The sequence below is a fragment of the Hemicordylus capensis genome, chromosome 3 (genome assembly GCF_027244095.1).
Source record: "Hemicordylus capensis ecotype Gifberg chromosome 3, rHemCap1.1.pri, whole genome shotgun sequence".
Classification (NCBI taxonomy): Eukaryota; Metazoa; Chordata; class Lepidosauria; order Squamata; family Cordylidae; genus Hemicordylus; species Hemicordylus capensis.
The window spans coordinates 49,323,950-49,346,417 of NC_069659.1; the positions used below are offsets into that span (position 1 = coordinate 49,323,950).

The 22,468-nt window shown below is 41.2% G+C and overlaps 1 protein-coding gene across 15 annotated transcripts in view; it reads left to right on the plus strand.

The window, feature by feature from the left end:
• Window positions 1–22,468, plus strand: part of ZBTB20 (zinc finger and BTB domain containing 20) — an 852,388-nt gene that overhangs the window by 295,027 nt on the left and 534,893 nt on the right. For 14 of the 15 annotated variants that reach the window (XR_008319419.1, XM_053309295.1, XM_053309299.1 and 11 more), the window contains one exon: window positions 1,074–1,150. The gene's annotated coding sequence lies outside the window, so the exon portion shown is untranslated. Of the gene's footprint in view, window positions 1–1,073; window positions 1,151–21,382; window positions 21,459–22,468 lie in introns of those variants that run through there. The other variant, XM_053309304.1, reaches the window with a different exon arrangement.

The window sequence follows — 22,468 nt, forward strand, 5'->3', positions numbered from 1 at the left end:
TAACCTTCTGGTTACAGGGCGACAGTTTTACCACTGCGCCACCAGGGGCTCTGTAAAAACAAACAAACTAGCTAATCAGCTGTTTCATCTTTATTTAGTCTCCTGCTAACTGAGCAAAGAGGCACCCTTTTAAAGTGATGATTCTCTCTCTCTCTCTCTCTCTCTCTCTCTCTTTTTAGCAAGGAGAGAGCAACTGGACATATCCAACCCCAGCACAGCATCTCTCCAGTGGCTGTTGCTGGTATCTATTTTATCTTTATGTTTAGATTGTGAGCCCTTTGGGGACAGGGAGCTATCTTTATTTATTTATTATTTCTCTATGTAAACTGCTTTGGGAACTTTTGTTGAAAAGTGGTATATAAATATTTGTAGCAGTTATCTACCATTTTCAGAACTCTGTTATAATTTTGCATGACAAAGGAGATTTGCAACTAGCTGTCTTGAACAACATTGTAGGCTACTGATGCCGATGGCTCCTTTTTGTGCAATTGTTTGAAAGTGAAGTATTTTACTTCTTTTTTTTTTTTTTAAGATTGTGGGGGGGATGTGAGTGTTAATTGGCATCAGTATTAAGGGTCAGCAGCAAGTCTATAAAGCAAAGATTTCTTGCAGATTGCCTGGCCCTATTGAAAAGTACAAATTCTCTTTCATTACAGCTTTGTCCTAAAATGTCCCTAAGTTTCTTTTCTTTTCTTTTTCTTTTTTTGTTATTGCTCATTCCTCCCACAATCATGGGTATGTAATTTCATCTGTCTTTTTAAATTGTTATCCCTGGTTCTTTTAATAAGTTAGGTTGTTGATATAAAGGTGCAGGGATTTTTTTTAAAAAAAAATTTGCCGCACTATTTGGAATCCTTTAATGCATAGCTGTATTTTTCTATTCTGAATTGCCTTCTTTATTTCCTTTCTTCATTACAAACTACTCTGGAAAGAGCTTTTCTAACTAAAAAAAAAAGCTATGCTTGACTGATAATGCATTGCTTTGGATGGTGAAACATTATGAAAGTTTAATTTTTAATTAAATCTGAAATAGCAATTATAACTGAAAGAGATTTTAACCTGCTTCTTTTCAGAGTGCCTGAAGTTACATTTTAGATGCTGAAATCACTGCACCTTAAAAACAAAAAAGATTGAGCTGCACTGCATTCCTGTAAGTAAAAGCTTTTCAGGGTACCTTTTGTCAGTCATTTTGTAATACAAAAGTGTTAGCATAGTAGCAGGACATGGGGAAGGGTGGGGGAAGGTCAGACTGTCTTTGAATAGGGTTTAGAGATATTGTATATCTAAAGCATATATTTTGGCAACTCCAAGTTGTGCTAGATTTTTAGCGTGGTTTATGTCAGACCCTAAATTGCTAATCTTTTCTGCTGGCTGTTTCAAATTTTATTAGGAACGGTGTAGAGCTTTGCTTCCATTGACATACACTTTCTGTCATCCTGTCACCAGCAATTCCTGAACTTTGGTACAATAAAAGATAATATAAAGTATCAGAAGGTTCCTGATGGCATCATAAATAGTATTCTTTCCCCATGGTGAAATCATTGGAAATGTTTGTCCCTCATTGTAATGAAAATAGAAAGGAAGAAAGAGCCTCTTCAATTTTGATGCCTCAAGACAATGGAAGATACATAATTCCTTCTGTGTGCATCGGTGCCCATCTGATTTCTGTTGTGGCACAAAACCGTCAAAATACCATATTTCTCACTCTTTGATGAGACAAGCATAGTTGTTTGTAGGAGTCCTATTACCCTTTAGGTGCATGATAATTTACATTTTTTTGATTTAAATTGGGAAGATGTTTTCAGCAGTACCTGGAAGAGCTATCAAACTGCCTCCATAGTTGCTAGGCTGTGCAAAACATTTTGATGTTGAAATATTCTATGGATCTTATGGGAGTTTTGGGGAAAGGTTAAAAGTTTGTTAAAAATTGCCCACTTACCCATTTATTTTGTGGGTTGGGTGGTAGGTAGCACCTTCATGCCTTACCATCCAACCCACTTTGGTGTCTCTAGGAGCTACCCATCGGGGACATTGTGGTGTTTCAAATTTCCCCATTGTACCCTATGGGCGAAACTCTTGAAATGTTTTGAGTTTTGTATTGTCAAAACAACTGGTTCAAGTGCTGTTTTGATGAAATGTTTCAGCCATCTGCATTTTGTTTCAAGCTTGAATAGTTGCCTCTAACTTGATGTACGTATTCAGTAAGTAGGTAGGTAAAGACTGGAGGTGTTCCCCAGCAAAAGTGGTTGTCTTGTCCCTTGCGTTCATCACTGCATGGTGACAATGTACCAGAGTTTCGGGATTCATGGCCAATAGAATCCCCCTTACAAAAAACTGCATGCTTTTCCTCAGCTGCTAACATGCCTTTAAGGAGGGAGGGCTATTTAGCCAGTAGATAATTTAGCCCTGATTGCAAGGGGTGGGTGGGCTTTTGAGCACTTAGGGGGAAGGGATGAAGAATGCACATTTTCATATGGGTTCAGTATGGGTTTTCCTCTACCTGTTCAGACCTCTCTTTCTTGCTTCTGTGGGAACCTTGTAAGTCTAGTGCAAGGTTCCTGATGAGCATTGGCATCTGGAGTCCCAAGGCAGGACATCTGTAAGGATTCTGAGAAGACAAGTGTTGGGAATATTCCCTTCACTTCCACTGTTGCTGCTGCCATTAACGGTTGTTTGCAGAGTGCCCCAAGTTGCCGCTTGTGTACATGGGGGCAGAGGGATATAGTCCCATGTTGCATGACTTCATATGAGTTCAGTATTCCCTTGCTTGGGTTTTATGTTTTCCTGATATTGTGCCAAGATTGTCTGCAGAGTTGGTCAGAATCTTATTCTCCATGGTGACTGTGGCGAGAGAGTGAGAGAGAAGCATGGGGGCAATTCTTGAGGCCCTCAATTATTTGTATCTGCAAAAGAGGTGGTGTAACATCAGTGGAGATGGGACATGCCCTGAGTGAGCAAAGAATTCCATCACATTTCTATTTCTATTCCTCTCCTACCTTACCTTCTAGTCTGCCCATTTGTTGTCCTTTGCACTGGATTACCACCAAAGCAAGGGTTACACTGCTGGGAGGGTACCATTATGCTGGTTTTTTTTTTTTACACGAGAATAGCAATATGCTGTCTGTTCAGAGGGTTTAGGGTGCCATCTTATCTAGCCCAATTGGCACAGTTCAAAGATAGGATTGGATTGTAAATGTCTTCCAGTACAGTGAGACAGTATTGTGTCTTTGTAGCTGTATTGTTGTCATTCTATGGAAGATCACAGATCTCTTGACACTTAATTTAGATCCTGCAGTTACTTGAGCAGTTTCTTGTAACAAGTGACAAATAGTTCTTCCAAGAAGATGAGATGTGCATATTTTATTGTTTCTAAGGCACAGAGATCACAAGTGTGAAATGAAATATTGCAGGAGGCATAAAAGTGCAGGGATGGAGGTAAAATTTGCATTGGCTTCACTTCAGCACAGATGGTGAAAAACTTGAAACTACTTTTGGGTCCTGAGACCTTGCCCCCTCAGGCTAATAAATAATGGAAGAAATGGGAAAAATTAATTCTGCAGAGATCTAATGATTCATACTCCTTAAAATACGAGCCATGGGAAATCTGCCTGAGTTTCACTGTGTTCTTGTATGCTTTGGGATATTTATTCAGTGTGGTAGCATTTCTAATCAACTGTTAATCAGTTAATCAAGGCATAATAAAATGAAATATACTCTAAGTGCAGCATAAGCTTCCCATGTTTACTGTAGTTAGTAATACCAGAACCACTGTACTTTTACCACACTTTAGTATGCTGAAGAATATTTGTCTGAAATATTTCATCTACAGATACTGATTGATTTTATTTAACAAATTTATATACCACCAAATACTTACTCTCATGGTGGTTTACACACAAGTAAGAACAATAAACTCACAATTAAAACTAAACAGTTGAAACAGTTAAAATTTAAAAGCAAAAAAAAAACCACAGCAAAGTAAACTATGGGTAGCTGAAAACTTGATAAAATAAATGCATATTGAGAGCTCTTCTAAAGGCTGCTGGAGATCATGGATATTGTCAGGATCAGACCAGGGCTGTGGGGGGAGCAAGTATTTCCATCTGGGTGTCAAAACCCAGCTATACCCAGACTTTGATGGGATCCTCTCCTCTCAGAAGGGGAAGGATCAGGCCCCTACAGGAGCCTCTAGCACTAACCAGGATCCTGTCGTAATTGCAACTCTTGATAGCTGGAGTTCATCCTTTCCATGGAGTTTTCTCCTTAGGAGCCTAAGATTTTACACACACCCGTCAGGGCTTCTGGTCCTGCACTATGCCCTTCAATGCCAAGAACCCCAAGGATAGCAACAGCATTAGGCCAGCTCCAGAAAAGGTTAGGGCTTCTTGTTACCTCCATTTCAGCCAGGTATTTACTGGTGCAGCTGAGAGATCCTCTAGAGTCAGCTCCAAAGCCTCTGCTTCTGTTACCTGCTTTGGCTTCCTATCCAGTCCCCTGTTCCTTCCATCTATGCTTTCAAGTTCCAGCCTCCTGCTCAGCCACATTGCTCTAGCTCATTGAACTGGGCCAGCTCGATGGCTCAGCCCCCACCCCACCCCCCCAGACCAGCTCTGAGTTCTAAAGGAGGAGATGTTTTTTTTAGAAACTTACACTGGGTCCAGCCGCCTCCAGAGGGTGCTGACATGGGGGGTCTCTGAAGGTTCCCCCTCCCTCTGGCATTTTTGGGGCCTTTTAGTGCCTCTCCCTACTTGTGGAGAACATTTTGAAGACTACTGTGCATTCATATGGGCCATCTGCATGCCTGGGTCATGACCCAGGCATGCAAACAGCCCATACACACACGCGGCAGCCTTCAAAATGGCACTGCAAGCAGGGAGAGGGTTGAAAAGACCTGAAAATGGGCCTTAATGGCCCAAAAAGGTCTAGAGGGAGGAAACCTTCAGAGACCACCCCCGTAGACACAGCACCCCCACCCCAAGATTGCTGGACCTGGTGGTGTGTGTGTGTGTGTGTAATAATAATTATTATTTTTCGTTAGAACCCCGGACCAGCTCAAGTTTGAGCCAAGCTGGGGTTCTAGTTTGGAGGTGGCAAAACTGAACATGCCCAGTCTGGTAAGAGTCCAGTCTGGACTCGAACTGAACTGGACAAACCAGTTTTGGGCAAACCAGTTTTGTGCACACCCCTACTCAGATGACCCGGTGGGCCCAAATGGTGTATGGGTGCCGTTGCCACCCACCTCCCAGGCCTGATGGAAATATAATGGGTGAGTGGCAGGAGTGGTGCTGAGGTGGTGCACTACTGTGGAGGCTCTGCTTCTTCCCCTGACCTGAGCCCTTCTGCTTCTGTTAGGACTGGGAGCCTTCTAGGAATGAGGATGTGCATGTGCTCGGTATCTCTATCAGGTTGCATGCATACTCTTATCCCCAGAAAGCTCCCAGCTCTGATTGCAGCAGAGGGGCTCAGTATCCAGGGTTGATGGTGCACGGTAGCAGGCCCCCCCACCCCCTGCAGTAGTGCCCCACCTCACCACTCCTGAGGTGCTCCTGCTGCCCAGTCACCACGGTTAGTGGTGGTGGAGGCAGATGACATCATGTGGTGACACACCCGCAGTAGCACACTGCTTCGCCACCGCTCCTGCCACCTGCTTGCCCACCAGCTTACTCACCCACCAGGGCCAGCAAAAATGCTGGCTCCATTGCAGTCTAGGAAGCACGGGCTTGCAGGCTGTTTGATGTGTAATGTTGCTCTAGCCTCTCGTCCTAGCTCCCAACTCCAATTTCAACCTCCAGCCTTGACTCACATCCTGAACTGCATCAGTGGTCAGTGGCTAGAACTTCCAACCTTCACAGTACAGCAAACAGAAAATACTGCAAATAGCAGCACAACAAACAGAAAATACTGCTTTTGTTGACCAAAGGCAGACATCCAAGTTCCTGTTATTTATACCAAGCTTGTCCAGTCCAGAGGCCTTCAGATATTTCACTACCACATCTCCCCTTAGACTTCTTTTATCCAGGCAAAACATACAACCATTCTTCATAGGACTTGGTTTCCAGACCCCTTACCATCTTTGTTACCCTCATCTGAATATCTTCCAGTTTATCAATGCAGTGTCCAGAGCTGGACAAAATATTCCCAGTGAGGTCTAATGTGTGCAGAATAGAGTAGAGGTGTGCATGAAACTGGCTGGCCTGGTTCAGTTTGAGTGTGAACTGGGCCAGTTCGATTAGGGCCCCCCTCAACCCCCCCCCCGGTTTGCTTTTGTTTGGGGGGCAGGGTTCGTGAGATTTTTTGGTTAAAATCTTTTTAAACATATATATTTGTATTTGTCTCCTCCAGGGGTTTCTCCAAGATTCCCCTCCCCCGCAGGCCCACATTATGGCTCAAATCCGCCTTGGGATTTTCGTAATGAAGGGCAGGGTATCAATTTAACAACAAAACAAAATAAATCTCCCTGTTCTTTGCCTCACTTCCATCGTGGTGGCCATTTTGGAAGCCGCTGCATATGCCCAGTGGGCCTCTGTGTGGCCTGGGTCATGACCTGGCCATGCAGAAGCTGATTGGGCATGCATGGCGGCCTCCACAATGGCCACTGGGATTGAGGTGAGGCCCAGAACAGGCCAACACCCGCCCAAATAGAGTGATTTGAGCCATAATGGAGGCCAGTGGGGGTAGGGGGAACCTCCATAGACCACCCCCCAGCCTTGGAGAAGCCCCCCCCCGAGGGGGTAAGTACCAAAAAATTCCCCAGAAAAAGCTCGCAACTACGCCTGAACAGCTGGGCGGGGTACAATGTTGAGCCAAACCAGGGGGGTTCAGCTCAACATCAAGCCATCGAACTAGTTTGCACATCCCTAGAACAAAGACGAGCTATTATTACTTGTCATCTGGATGCAATGCCTCTGTTAATGCAGTCCAAAATTGCATTCACTTTTTTAGCAACTGTATCATCCTGCTGGCTCATAGTCAACCTGCAGTCTAGGAAGACATCTAAATCCTTTCTATGTGCACTGCTGTCAAGCCAGGTCTATTCCATCCTATTGTGTATTTGATTTTTTCTTATCTACATTCAGGACTTTATATTATCTCTGTTCAGCGTCATCTTGTTGATTTTGGCCCATTGTTCCAAGCCTGTCCAGAAAGTTTTGAACCTTGATCTGCCTTTTAATGTGTTAAAAATTAACACATTAATTCATAACACATTATGAATTAATTCACTCAGCTTTGTGTCATCTGCATTTATTTCCTCATCCGAATCATTCATAAAAACATTGAGTAACATAGAATTAGGCTTAGATGAATCTTTGAGGTATGAATGACTCTAAAGAAAGGCTGATAAATAATGTTGAAGATAAATGTGCTTGAAACACATAAGGCACTTTTGAATATCTTAATAAAAATACTATATTAGCACCTTGAGTTATTCTCTCCCTTGTTGGCATATTGGTGCTTTTCTTCTTCTCCCCTTTTCTTTCTTCAGCAGCACAGGGCTTAGGACTTAATACCCCCCCTTCAGGCTGATGTGAAGCTATTAAAAAGCAGATATGGTGCTTCAAACAGCAGTGAATCCACTCAACACAGTAATATAATTCAACCTGCATTTTGTGATCTTGTTATCAAGAATATCATGGGAGATTTTTATCAAATGCTTTGCTGATATCAAGATATACCATGTCCACAGCATTTCCCACTATGTACCAATTCAGTGCCTTTGCCTTGAAGAGAAAAGAGGAGTGTGACATCATCTGTTAAAGATGATGGCTTAATGTGTACATTCAACTTCACCCTGAGTCATCAGATGTCAGATTTCACTGTCATGAAACAGGGCACCCTTCTCCTCAGAACCAGAGTGCTCAAGGTGAATTTTGAATTGAATAGGATTAAGTTACAGGAGTAGAAGATGACTACAGCTTGCTCGAGAAAATAGCCCCAGAACTCCACAGACCTCCAGAAGACAATATAAGTTCTCTTGATGGGGGTGGGGGAGATGGTACTGCTATGTTGGAACAGTTAAGCGCTTTTAAAAAGAGAGATGAAAACAGTGTGGGTGGTTGTGTGATCTTCACTCATACAACACCTTGATCAAGTTCTTCCAAAATCAACAATATAATGGCAATAATTGAAACAGCTTTTGGACTGGGAGTCTGAAACTAACCTGAAATAGAAATGAAGGAAAAGGAAGACATACTGTTTAAGACAAATTTAAAATTAAAGAAATGTGTAAGTGTGTCACTTCAAAAATAGACTTTTCGGAACACTTAACTCTCCAACTACCTTTCACTGAAGATTGCATGGCTTAGGTCACTCTTGTGCAATGTATGCCTCTAAAAAGCATTCCTTTACAAATCAATCATTACTGAGGGTTAACAGTGATTGATTCAGGAAATTATTTTTAATCTAGTATGATAATTTCTAATGTAACTTTTTATAGATCTGATATGCTTCATAAAATATGCAGAATAATTATTCTTTGGCAAATTGCACAAGTCACTTGTACAACCTGCAGCCATATTTGCCCTTTCTGCTGGTACATTTCCCTCTTGTATGATTTCTCTCCAGCATGAGCATTTCCTTGTTTATATCAGTTTTCTTACTCATCCTGACTGTAGCATCTGACTTTTCCATATGATGGGACTTCATGTTCAATTTCCACCATGTTAAGTTGATTTTCAATTACTGTTTACCATGTCACTGTTTGCTTAAAATACTTTGTAGCTTTAAAGTGATGCAATCCTTTAATAAATTTAAAGGATTTATTTACATTGGTCATAGCTTTCTCAATTCTATGAAAATAATCATGCTAATTAGTATGTGCCTAGATTAATCCAAAAGTTTGAATTTCCTTCGTACCTCTTATCATCCCTGCAACCATTAGTTTAGTATGAAGTGTTGGGAATACCACCATCTTACTTCCCATAGAACTATATTCTTCAAATAAAAAGAGAATGTATGTACCAGTTTACATGATCAGCAAACCATGGTTCATTGTGGTCACGAACATAAATAAATAAAACTTCTGATCCTCTGTAAAATCATTTTCTTATATCTTGAACTCTCAGAGTTACAGTATTAAAAATGTTCATGTCCCTTTGGGATATGTCTCCAAAGTATGGAACTTACCTATATATCAAGAACAATGGGTTTATTCGAGCATGGGGAATTGCCAAAAGGATTGTGGAGTATAATTAGAAGTACATAAATAAATACTAAAAAAAATTAAAAAATTGGAAGGAGAACTTTACTCCTGATAAACAGTTGTGGATTATGGATATGTGTTCCCTAGCAACGTTTGAACAAGTTTTTGCCCCTGGCAGAATGGAAAAGAAGAGGAATTTGTTACTACAGTGGTCCCTCGACTTACGTAAATAATCCATTCCGAACGCACGTTCGGAGGTTGAAATTTTCGTAAGTCGAGGAGCGCACCACGGAAGTCTCAAAGCACTCGTAATTCGAGGAAGCCGCATCTAAACATTCGTAGGTTGAGTAAGCAACTACTTCCGGTAAGCAACTACTTCTGGTCTTTTTTGTCGCTCGTAACTCGAAAAAAAGTAAGTTGAGTAGTTCGTAGGTCGAGGGATTACTGTATTTGATCTAAATTTGATGAACTATATGGATTTTGAATATATATATATATAAAATTCTCTAAGATGCACCTGTGGCTAATCCCTTTTGTGGCAGCTCTTGTGAGAGTTCGTGAGGAGCTGCCAGATAGCCATGGGTACAGGCAAGAAAGTGGTGGCGGCAGCAGCTGGCTGGCCAGTGGGGAAAGAATGGCAGTGAATGGATGCTGCCACCAGACAGATAAAGCGGGTAATAGCAGGTGAGAAAACTAAGGCGGCAGAGATGGCAGTGCACATCCTCTCCAGCTGGCCTGCCGGCCAAAAGGAAAGATGGCCCAGCCCGCCAGGTGGAAGAAGGCGGCTGGCAGGCGGGCAGCCAAAACCGCCAGGCGGGTGGCAGAGAGGGCAGTGCACTCCCTCTCTGACCCGCCTGCCAGCCAAAATGAAGGATGGCCTGGTCACCAGGAAAAGCAGCAGGGAAATAAGGTGTGGAGGGCAGAATGAAATGGGGCTGAAGGGGGAGGATGAATTTATTTATTTATTTACATTTTATATCCTACTCTTTCTCCAAGGAGCCCAGGGTGGTGTACTACATACTTACATTTCTCCTCACAACAACCCTGTGAAGTCGGTTAGGCTGAGAGAGAAGTGACTGCCCCAGAGTCACCCAGCAAGTATTACGGCTGAATGGGGCTGAAGGGGGAAGAACAAAATGGGGCTGGGGAGTAGAATGAAATGGGGATGGTGGGGGGAGAGACATGGACAACTAGGTGTGGCCACAGCATAGTTTTGTAAAAGGTCATTATAATATTAGCAGGTTGTGGTTTTTTCAAACCCTTTTGAAATTGAAGTTTTTCACAGCTGCCGCACATTGAGTCAACACTTTCAACCAACAATCCACCATAACCCCAGGAACATGGTGTGCTTCCCCTCCTGCGTCCTAGGAAAGCATCCTAGAATACGTTTTGTCCCTTTTGTTATTGTGATGATAGACCTCTCCTCCATCAAAACAGATCCCAAACAGAAAAGTTACAGAATAGTTTAGATGAATTGTGTGGGGAAAAGAACAATGGACAAAACAAATAGTGAAATTAAAAAAAAATTGCAAGGAGTTCCAAAAGGATATCTTCAAACCGGGGGAGTGGACAACAAAATGGCAGATGAGGTTCAATGTTAGCAAATGTAAATAGATGCATATTGGGGCAAACCCCCCAACTTTGCATATATGCTGATGGGGTCTGAGCTGTCGGTGAATGATCAGGAGAGAGATCTTGGGTTTGTGGTGGGCAACCTGTTGAAACTGTTGACTCAATGTGTGGCAGCTGTGAAAAAGGCCAATTGCATATTTGGAATCATTAGGAAAGTGAAAATAAAACTGCTAATATCATAATCCCCTTATACAAATCTATGGTGCAGCCACATTTGGAGTACTGTGTACAGTTCTGGTCACCATATCTTAAGAAGGACATTGTAGAACTGGAAAATGTGCAGAAAGGGCAACCAAGATGATCAGGGGCTAGAGCACCTTCCTTATGAGGGCATGCCCTCACTTCTTGCCTGTGGTCTTCCCAGAAGCATTTTGTGGGCCACTGTGTGAAACAAGATACTGGACTAGATAGGCCTTGAGCTGATCCAACAGGACTGTTCTTATGTTAGTACTAGGGATGGAAAACTAAGGATAGTAACGTTGCTAGTGAGGGTGTATATAATATTAAAAGAGTTAAGGAAGAGGAAAAGAAGAGGAGAGATGTTACTTATGAATCCGTTCAACGGTGCTTTGTTCTGCATGAGTGTTTTAATAGAGCAAGTATAATATAAGAATCAGATGGGCTCATGGGAATGAAACAAAAGGTTTTGTAAAATTAAAGCAAAAATAATTATAGCTCTAGGTAGAATGTGAGCATGCTCACAACTATTGATCGAGGAGACCAGCTCAATTTGTACAAGAGAGGAGGGAGATAGAAATGTGTGTCTGTGTGGAGTAGTGGTGTGCATAAAACTGGTTTACTCGGTTCAAACTCGGACTGAACTGGGCATGTTCAGTTTTGCCTTCCCCAAACTAGAAGCCCGGCTTGGTTCGAATTTGAGCCGGTTTGGGGTTCAAAAGGGAAAACCCAGGTTTTTTAAAATCTTACCCCTGAGTATGGTGGCCTCTGGGAGGTGCTACTGCCCGGGGGGGGGGTGTCTCCAAACATTACCACTCCTCTTGCTGACCTCTCCCCCAGCTTTTTGGGGGCCATTTAGGCCCATTTTGGGGCTTTTTTACTCTCTCCCTGCTTGTGGTGGCCATTTTGAAGGCCACTATGTGTGCTCATGGGTTATTTGAGTGCCTGGGTTGCTGATTTTTGCAGGGTGTGTGTGTGTGTGCGCATTTGTATATACATGAGTCACAAAATGGCTCCGCACTGCCACCGGACAGGAAATGTGATCAGAAGTGATTTCCAGTTGCCCAGGAACCATGGATAGGTTAAAATAGTCTTTTTTTAATACGGCGTATAATAAAACGGAGTCTCTTAAGACCCATGCACTGATATGCGATAACGCATTTGCCGTAACCATTAATAATGAGGTCCACCTGTTTATCATATGTAAAAGAGGCAATCCTGTTAAAAATTAAATTAGAACTATCCCACTAAAGTCAATGGAATAGTCATGTTTTCAAAGTTAAAATGGAAATCTTGACAGAGAGGCTCAGAGACTAGAAGGCATAAAATGTTCCCTAAACATAAGCTTTCTCGTTTGTTTATTATGTTTGTACATCACCCCAAACTTCTGTCTCTGAATGAATTTGATACATTATTCAGTGTACCAAATTCATGGATACGATTTAGTAGTTTGACAAAAGATCTCAGAGATTTTTCGTATTAAATCTAATAAGATTACCTAGAGAGCAATTTTATGTTTGTTTACTGTACCACTGAGTTTGATGGGACTTAGTTCCAATTAAGTGTTCATAAAATTATAGCCAATAGCTTTTCAGGTTAAAAACAGTTAAAACATGCTGGGGGAAATTGAAAATCTCCCCCAGACTAAATTATTAGTCTGTCATAGTTCACTTTGAAATGCATTTAGTGCAACTGGAGTGTAGATCTTCTACTAGTTTACATGTTACAACTGTTGATTCAATACCACTGATTGAACCAAATGAGTACAATTGAGGATAGCCATGGAGAGCCCATGGAACTTTTTGAATTTCTCCTGTGATGTGTTCACAAAAAACAATCAGGAAACCATCTCTTGAGAATGTCTCAGTTATGATGTGCTAAAAATGACCTTGAATATTCCCCACTTCAGTATTCTCTCTAATCTTTTTCATCTTTGTCTGGAATGAATTTTGTTCTGAGTAGCAGTATCAAGTGCATGTGTTTTCAAAGTGGGGCCTTTCTGAGCAGATCCTTTAGATCCTGAGCAGGATCTAAAATTAACTGAGTAGACATCAAAAACTGTGTGAGCACATGCACGCTCTAGAGAGAACACTGCCCACATGATTGCCAGATGAAACTTTACATCTTAAAAATCTGTTCTACCTAACCACTAGGTTCTGTTTACTTGCCCTAAGCTCCAAATTTCCATATATCTGTGCTAACTCAAATTGTGCTGTTTCTTTCTTTGGTGTTATTCCAAAGGAACAAATAACAACAAACCCTTAACTGAATGTAGAGCCGTGCAAAGTACACTTTCCAGCTCCAAGATTAGAGTTCAGCAGCAAGTATAGCAGGAATAGTATAGCAAGTGCAGCACTGAACATTTATAATGAGTTACAGGTCAGTGCTAATTTGCATATTTTATTGACACAAATTCACATAATTAATATAACAAGCATAAATTACATGCTATGTCCCATTTTGCTTACAGGAAGCATTTTCTAGCATTTTTAGAAGTGTCCCATCTCACCAGCTGAATCTTTCAGGTAGCATGGAGATTAAACAATGTGGTATTTAGAACAGCAAAACAAATGGATGTCAAGCCCTCAAGACCAACAAGATAAGCTTAGAAGTAATGCGATTAGAAGCATGTGTTTTAAAAAAAATTCTTATGTATTTTGAGCTTTTAAGTAATTTCTAGTGTACATCCATATTTAAATGTTGACCTTAGTGGGAATGCTTTAAAGGACTATGGAATCAATTGACAATGGAATCACATCCATATTTCACAAGATTCCACAGACTCCTTTTTCTAAGTGCTTTCCTCTTCTAGTATCTCCTCTTACTAGTTTTCATATTTTCCATAATTCATTCACTTTGCTCAAGATGTGATAATTTAGTTCTGATACAGTTTGAATCTGTGATCCTAGGATGTTCAAAGAGGGGAACATTTCATTTTACACAAAGCAAGTACATTCTTCTTTTTCAACCCCTAACCTTGCTTTTCTGCAACCTTTAGTTGGCTGTTATCTCATTTTCTTAAATGTAATCCTTCAGATGTAATCCTCAAAACCCAAGCATTAGGGATGTGCACGAATCAAGATCTGTGTACAGATTTGAAGCACTGATTCCGCACCTTTAAAAGTGAGGAAAGCAGCAACCATGCTGATCACACAAATGGCCTCCACACATCATGTGTGTCCTACCACTGTGCTCTGGTGGGTGTCTTGCTGCCCCAGGAAGCTTCATGGAGCAGTGGAGAAATAGATAAAGACATGCTTTTCTTACTTCTAAAGGTGCCAAATCTATGCATTAATCTTGATTCGTACACATCTCCCTACTGAGCATATATGTTTTCTCTCTCCTAGCTTTTCCTTATAACTAATTTTCTCCCTTAACTCTATTAATTATCCATAGGTTTGCAAATTCTCTTTTCCATGCAGATTCATTTTCTCTCTTCTTTTTTCCTTCTTAAGCTCATGATTGAGCCAGGCGCTAGTGGGACAGCTGCAGGGACTTGTAAGTTATGTTCTTTGCTCTGGGTCCATACCCATCGGGTTTCAGGCCAGGGTTCACAACTGAAGTCATCCTAGTTGTTCTGATAACTGATCTTCATGTAGAGTTAAAAAGGGTGTGCATGACCCTCTTAGTTTGTCTGGAACTGTTGGCAGTTTTATAAATATATACTACTAATACTATGAATACTAATACTAATATTTATATACTACTCTTCAACTAAAGTTCACAAGGCTGTTTACAACGAAAAAATAATAATACAAAAATAAAATGTCCCCAAAGGGCTCACAAAGAGCTCACAACTGAAGTCATTCTAGTTGTGCAGATAATTGATCTTCATCTAGAGATCAAAAGAGTGGGCATGACCCTCTTAGTTTGTCTGGAACTGTTGGCAGTTTTATAAAAATATACTACTAATACTACAAACACTAATATTAATATTTATATACTGCTCCTCAACTAAAATTCACAAAGCTGTTTACAAACAAAAATTAAATAAAATGATTTAAGGCACCCTTTAACGTGGTGATTCTCTTTATTTAGCAGGGGGAGAGTAACTGGCCCTATCCACCCTAAGCATAGTACCTCCAGTGACTGTTGCTGGTGTCTATCTGATGTTTCTTTTTAGATTGTGAGCCCTTTGGGGACAGGGAGCCATCTTATTTATTTGTTATTTTTCTGTGTAAACCGCCCTGAGCCATTTTTAGAAGGGCGGTATAGAAATCGAATGAATGAATGAATGAATGAATGAAAATGGTTCCATGCCCCCAAAGGCCTCACAGTCTAAAAGAAACATAAGGCAGATACCAGCAACAGCAACTGTAGGGATGCTGTGCTGGGGCTGTATAGGGCCAGTTGTTCTCCTCCTGCTAAATATAAGGGAATTACCACTTTAAAAGGTGTATCTTTGCTCAGTTTCCAGGGATTATTTATAATATATAATCGATCATCAACTTCTCAGCCATCTGGAATGGTTGGGAGTTGCAGAATTGCATTCTGACCTAACCAGATATACTTACAGAACTGCTAATATTATGAGAAAGGAAGAATGTTCTCTCCACAACATACATAATATTACAAAACTCCGTGATGTCTCCCTCAGTCAACTTTTTTTCTAAGCTAACACTTTGAACACTTAACACCTAAACACTTTAGCCTTTTATCATATCATTTTGTTACCCATTTTTGAAAAGTTTTTTTGGAACTGTTCACAGTCTGCCTGAGCTTCCACCGTCCTGAATCAGAACATAAGAACAGCCCTGCTGGATCAGGCCCAAGGCCCATCTAGTCCAGCATCCTGTTTCACACAATGGACCACCAGTTGCCGCTGGAAGCCTACAGGCAGGAGTTGAGGGCATGCCCTCTTTCCTGCTGTTACTCCCCTGCAACTGGTACTCAGAGGCATCCTGCCTTTGAGGCTGGAGGTGGCCTGGAGCCCTCTGACTAGTAGTCGTTGATAGACCTCTCCACCATGAAGTTATCCAAACCCCTCTTAAAGCCATCCAGGTTGTTGGCTGTCACCACATCTTGTGGCATAGAATTTCACAAGCTGATTATGCATTGTGTGAAAAAGTACTTCCGTTTGTTGGAGCTAAATTTCCTGGCAATCAATTTAATAGGATGACCCCAGGTTCTAGTGTTATGTGGAGAGAGAGAAGAATTTCTCTCTGGCCACTTTCTCCACACTATGCATTGATTTTATAGACCTCTATCATGTCTCCCTGCAGTTGTCTTTTTTTCTAAACGAAAAAGCCCCAGGTGTTGTAGCCTTGCCTCGTAAGAAAGGTGCTCTAGGCCCCTGATCATCTTGGTTGCCCTCTTCTGCACCTTTTCCAGTTCTACAATGTCCTTCTTAAGATATGGTGGCCAGAATTGTATGCAGTACTCCAGATGTGGCCGCACCATCGTTTTGTATAAGGGCATTATAATATTAGCAGTTTTCTTTTCAATCCCCTTCCTAATGATCCATGGTATGGAATTGGCCTTTTTCACAGCTTCTGCACATTGTGTCAACGCTCTCAACAAGCTGTCCACCACAAACCCAAGATCCCTCTCCTGGTCAGTCACCAACAGCTCAGATCCCATCAGCATATACTTGAAGTTGGCGTTTTTTGTTCCAGTGTGCATCACTTTACGCTTGCAAACATTGAACCGCATTTGCCATTTTGTCACCCACTCACCCAGTTTGGAGAGATCCTTTTGGCGCTCCTCACAATCTGTTTTGGATTTCATACTTTAAATAGTTTGGTATCATCTGCAAATTTGGCCACCTCACTGTTTACCCCTACTTCTAGATCATTTATATTTATAAATAAATTAAAAAGCACTGGTCCGAGTACAGATCCCTGGGGGACCCCACTTCTTACTTCCCTCCATTGTGAAAACTCTCCATTTATCCCTACCCTCTGTTTCCTGTCTTTCAACCAGTTAGCAGTCCACACATGTACTTGTCCCCTTATCCCAAGACTGCTGAGTTTCCTCAGGAGTCTTTGATGAGGAATTTTGTCGAAAGCTTTTTGAATTCCAGGTATACTATGTCAACTGGATCACCTTTATCCACACACTTGTTGACACTCTCAAAGAAGTCGAAAAGGTTGGTTAGGCAAGATTTAACTTTGCAGAAGCCATGCTGGTTCTTTCCCGGCAGGGCCTGTTCTTCTGTGTGCTTTACAATTTCACCCTTGAGGATGCTTTCCATCAATTTGCATGGAATGGCAATTTGGTTTAATTTGTAATTTGGAATAATTTGATGTAATCTGCAAGCTTGGACACCTTGCTGTTTACCCCAGCTCCAGATCATTTATGAATAAATTAAATGGCATTATACCCAGGACTTATCCTATCAGTGCCAGTACAGTTCCCTGGAAGATCCTACTACTCACTTCCCTCCATTGTGAGAATTCCACCCCTACCTCCTGCAATTATTTGATTCCTGTTGTTTAACTAGTTACCAGTCCATAAAAGAACCTGCCTTCATTCCATGACTTAGGTTTGCTCAGGAGCCTCTGGAGAGATACTTTGTCAAAAGTGTTTTGAGGCCAAATTTGTACAAGATTGCTATATCTACCTGTTTGTAGACACACTTAAATAATTCTAATTATTTTAGAATTCTAAATAATTCTAAAAGATTTATGATGCCACCCTTTGCAGAAAACATGCTGCTTCTTTGTCAATAAGACTTGTTCTATATGTTTTACAATGCTGACTTTAATAATGCTTCCAATCAGTCCATAGATGAGCTTGTAATTTCCTGGCCAAAAATTGGTAATGTGTGGGCTACCTTCCAGTGTTTAAAATCTTATCTTAAAAATTTATCTCTGAAAGCTGTGATTTCTCTCATTTGCTATGAGAAGAGACTAACTTTTTTTGGCTCCAACCATATTGAGCAAGTTCTTGCGAACTGCAATTTAGGTTTGTAGCAAACAAGCCATTTGTTGTAAGAAGACATGTGCCACAGTCACATAGTCCTTAGGTGAATCTTAATCCTTACTTCACATTTTAAAGTATATTCTATTCTATGGGTCCGTGTATGTTTCAGCCACCCATGTAGAGGCTGTTGAAAACTGTTTTTGTGTGGCAGAGGTCCATCTGGTGCAGTAACACTGGTAAGCCTTTTTTGTATGTGCTGGCTCAACTGAGTGGGAAGTCTCCATGCCAGTATCAGTGGCCGCCAGGAACAAGGCACTTCATCTGTTTTTAAGTATTTAATGAAGCTATATGGGGCCTTTATCAAGTATGTTCTTTGTTGTCACGCAGTACGAATGTCAAGACTGCATAATTAATTAGTCATTTTGGAGTAAAGATACCATATCCCCTATCTTTAATATTTATCTTTCCTCAGGACTTGCTTAGATTTTTTAAAAAAACTTATAAGAAATATAATTTTGGGCACCCAGAATATGTGAGACTATTCGACTTGGAGGGACTAATATCTTAGGTTGCAGATTCTGCCAGAATGTGGAGGCTGATATCATACTGAAGCTTTGAGCTCCATTTGGTGCCTTTTACTTCTGTCTTGTTTCTATCTGTGCAGGGGATGTGAAAACTAGATTTGTCCTGTTTCCACAGCAGGGTTTTAGTTTATTTTGTTTTTCATAGCATTTTATTCCATGGCCCAACTCCAGAGGAGAGCGTATTGCAAAGATGGATTTGAATGTCAGATTTAACAAAATGACTTGAGTATGAGACAACCTTTACTGCTATAAAATTTAATAGCTGATTAATTAAGGGTACAGTGTATTATTATAATTATTATTATTATGTTGGCTAATACATTATTGTCCTTAGTTAAATAATCTTCCAGATTAAAAAATGCTGGTTCTTTGTAGTTATAGAAAACTCCTGTTTCTATAAGAAATTTCCACACAACATCTTATCATTGAGAGGTTTCTACTGTTAAAAAAACCTTACTTTTGAAGAGCAACCATCTACCATTATTACTAAATACTTCCCTCTCTCCACAATTTTGAAAATAAAGTGTTGCTTCTGCTGCTAGACGGGAATATTGTTTTTAGAAAATATTGGTTCCCTTCAGCAAATGGGAAATATCTGGTGGAATCTTAGAATGCTTATTTCATATAATCTAGAGGAGAAATAAGGGAAATGCACAGTGGTGTCTTGTTCATCAAGAAACCAACAGTGACCTTCAGTGACACAGTTATAGCTGCCTGGGATACTGGAAAAGATTTTTTAAAATGGCCAAAAGTTCAAGTTTATGCAAGAATGCATGAGACTATCCAAAGGACTGAGTGAAATATAATAATATACCAAAAACAGAACACATGAGTAAGGCTAATCAATGCTAAAATAGAAGGTTGTTACAAAAGATGTTTCTTGGGTTTTTAAAATTTGATTCCTCAGTGGCATGTTTATTATTATTATTATTTCTTGTTTACACAGACAGACAGGTGTTATTGACTGTTTTGTTTTATCCAGACATCGAGTCCTTCCCAAGGACCTGGGATGGCTGAATTTTATTGTCAATTGTTATAGATATCGTTGCAGAATATAGGCTGTTCCCAGTAAAGCTGCTTTTTGTAATTCGCTGATGGTAATTTCTGTGGCCCCTATGGTGTTGAGATGCTCTTCAAGGTCTTTTGGAACTGCACCCAGGGCGCCAATTACCACTGGGATTACTTTGGTCTTTTTCTGCCACAGCCTTTCAATTTCAATTTGTAGATCTTTGTATTTGGTGATTTTTTCTATTTCTTTTTCTTCTATTCTGCTATCCCCTGGTATTGCTATGTCGATTATTTTGACTTGTTTTTCTTTCTTCTGGACTACAGTTATATCTGGTGTATTGTGTGGCAGATGTTTGTCTGTTTGTAGTCGGAAGTCCCATAATATTTTTACATCTTCATTTTCTTCAACTTTTTCAATTTGATGGTGCCACCAATTATTGGCTACAGGTAGCTTGTATTTTTTGCAGATGTTCCAGTGTATCATCCCTGCTACCTTGTCATGCCTGTGTTTGTAGTCAGTCTGTGCGATCTTTTTACAACAGCTGATTAGGTGGTCCACAGTTTCATCTGCTTCTTTACAAAGGCGGCACTTACTGTTTGTGGTGGATTTTTCAACTTTTGCTCTTATTGCATTTGTTCTTAGTGCCTGTTCTTGTGCAGCCAGTATTAAACCCTCTGTTTCTTTCTTCAAGTTGCCATTCTTAAGCCATTGCCAGGTCTTGGTGATGTCTGATTTTCCACTTATATTGTGCAAATATTGACCATGCAGTGGCTTCTTTTTCTGCTCGGTTCTTGACTTGTTCTTTCTTGTAGGCCTGCTTTGTTTCATTGGTGTTGAATAGTTTCGCATTATTGACCATTGGGATTATTATTATTATTATTATTATTACTATTTAGATTTCTATACCGCCCTTCCAAAAATCGCTCAGGGCGGTTTACACAGAGAAATAATAAATAAATAAGATGGATCCCTGTCCCCAAAGGGTTCACAATCTAAAATGAAACACAAGACAGACACCAGCAACAGTCACTGGACGTACTGTGCTGGTGGTGGATAGGGCCAGTTACTCTCCCCCTGCTTAATAAAGAGGATCACCACATTAAAAGGTGCCTCTTTGCCAAGTTAGCAGGGGTTTAGTGTACTAAATTCCATTTTCTACAATTCCATCATGTTGAATTATATTTTCAAGGTTTCAAGTTCCCTCCCTGGCTTCTCCAAGATAGGGCTGAGAGAGATTCCTGCCTGCAACCTTGGAGAAGCCGCTGCCAGTTTGTGAAGACAATACTGAGCTAGATAGACCAATGGTCTGACTCAGTATATGGCAGTTTCCTATGTTCCTATATTGCAAGCAGATTACAAATATGGGGACTTTGAGACCTGATGTCCAGTATGAGATATTATACTGGCTTACAAAATCATAACCATGGAAACAGTTTGGCTCGGTCCTCAGTGCCCCAGTCCACTACCTGTGTAGGCTGGTGGCAATAGAAACATCTGTGGAATAGTGTGACAGTAAAGTTTAAGAAGAATTTGGTAACATGTACCTCTGAGCATATAGTGAGTACTGTACTGTTACCTAATACACAGTCTATGCAGGTAGTGGGCTGCTCTGGCCAAGGCAGGTCCAGAGCAGGCCCCGTGGCCAAAGCAGGCCTGGCAGTGTCAGCCAGAGCGGGGACAACGGTGGCACTAGTGTCCAGGAGCAGGGCCGGTGGTGGCAATGGTGGTTGGAGCGGGGCAAACAGAGTGGGAGCAGTGCCAGCAGCCAGAGCAGAGCCATTGCTTTGGTTCTGGCTGTCAAGCAGCTGAAGTACAGGCAGAGAATATCAAGAGGTGCTGCTTGCATCCTCATATGTTAGTCAAAGTTGCACGTTTCAAGTTTCTGCCTGTCATGCAGCTGTTAAATGTCCTGGCCTTCTGGCCCTTACAAGGCACTCAGCAGCCCTCCCCACTTACTGTATGAGGAACAAGGCTGGAAGATAGTAACAGCCGTTCAGGAACATTGAGACATATCCGTTCTGAGGTTAAATGAACTAAAAAGAAGCACTCAGAGGTAAGAAGTGAGGCTTGTTCTCCTGTTGACCTCAGAGACACAAGTAAAACCGTTCAGTTGTAATGGTTACCCTTTCAAGTCCTTTATTTATTTTATTTATAAACTGCCTGACTCTGGAGGCACTAGGCAGTTGACAAAAATGAATACAATACAAACTGTTAAAACAACATTTTAACACAATTTAAAACCTTCAACGATTACCAAAAGCCAGGCTAAAAGATGAGTCTTAAGGGTGCTTTTAAAGGCTGATAAAGATGTTAGGCCGCGAATGTCTATAGAGAGTGCATTCCACAACCTCGGAGTGACTACAGAGAAGGCCCGCTCCCAAGTCGCTGCCAGACGAGCTGGTGGCATCTGGAGACAGACCTCTTTTGATAACCTTTGTGTTCTGATCATGTAGAAGAAGGCTTCACTGGTCTGTGACCATATCAATAAAGATTGACTGATGCAGAAGAAGGCACTTTCCCAGGTAACCAGGTCCTAAGCCCTTTAGGGCTTAGAAGGTAATTACCAGCATTTCTCCTTCTTTGGGAGTGTGGAAATATTTCCCCAGCCAACCATGGCAGAGCCCCTTTCAGAGGGCAGCCAGAGCAGAAGCTGTTTACTCCCTCCTCCCTCATAGGAAGGAACATAGGAAGCTGCCATATACTGAGTCAGACCATTGGTCTATCTAGCTCAGTATTGTCCTCACAGACAGGCAGTAGCTTCTCCAAGGTTGCAGGCAGGAGTCTCTCTTAGCCCTATATTGGAGGTGCTGCCAGGGAGGGAACTTGGAACATAGATGCTCTTCCCAGAGCGGCTCCATCCCCTAAGGGGAATATCTTCCAGAGCTCACACTGCTAGTCTCCCTTTCATATGCAACCAGGGTAGACCCTGCTTAGCTAAGGGGACAAATCATGCTTGCTACCACAAGACCAGCTCTCCTCTCCTCCTCCTCTGTCCATTCACCCACCCCCCTTTTCACGAACGTTCCAACTGATTAAGCATTTATTTATTTATTTTATTTTAAC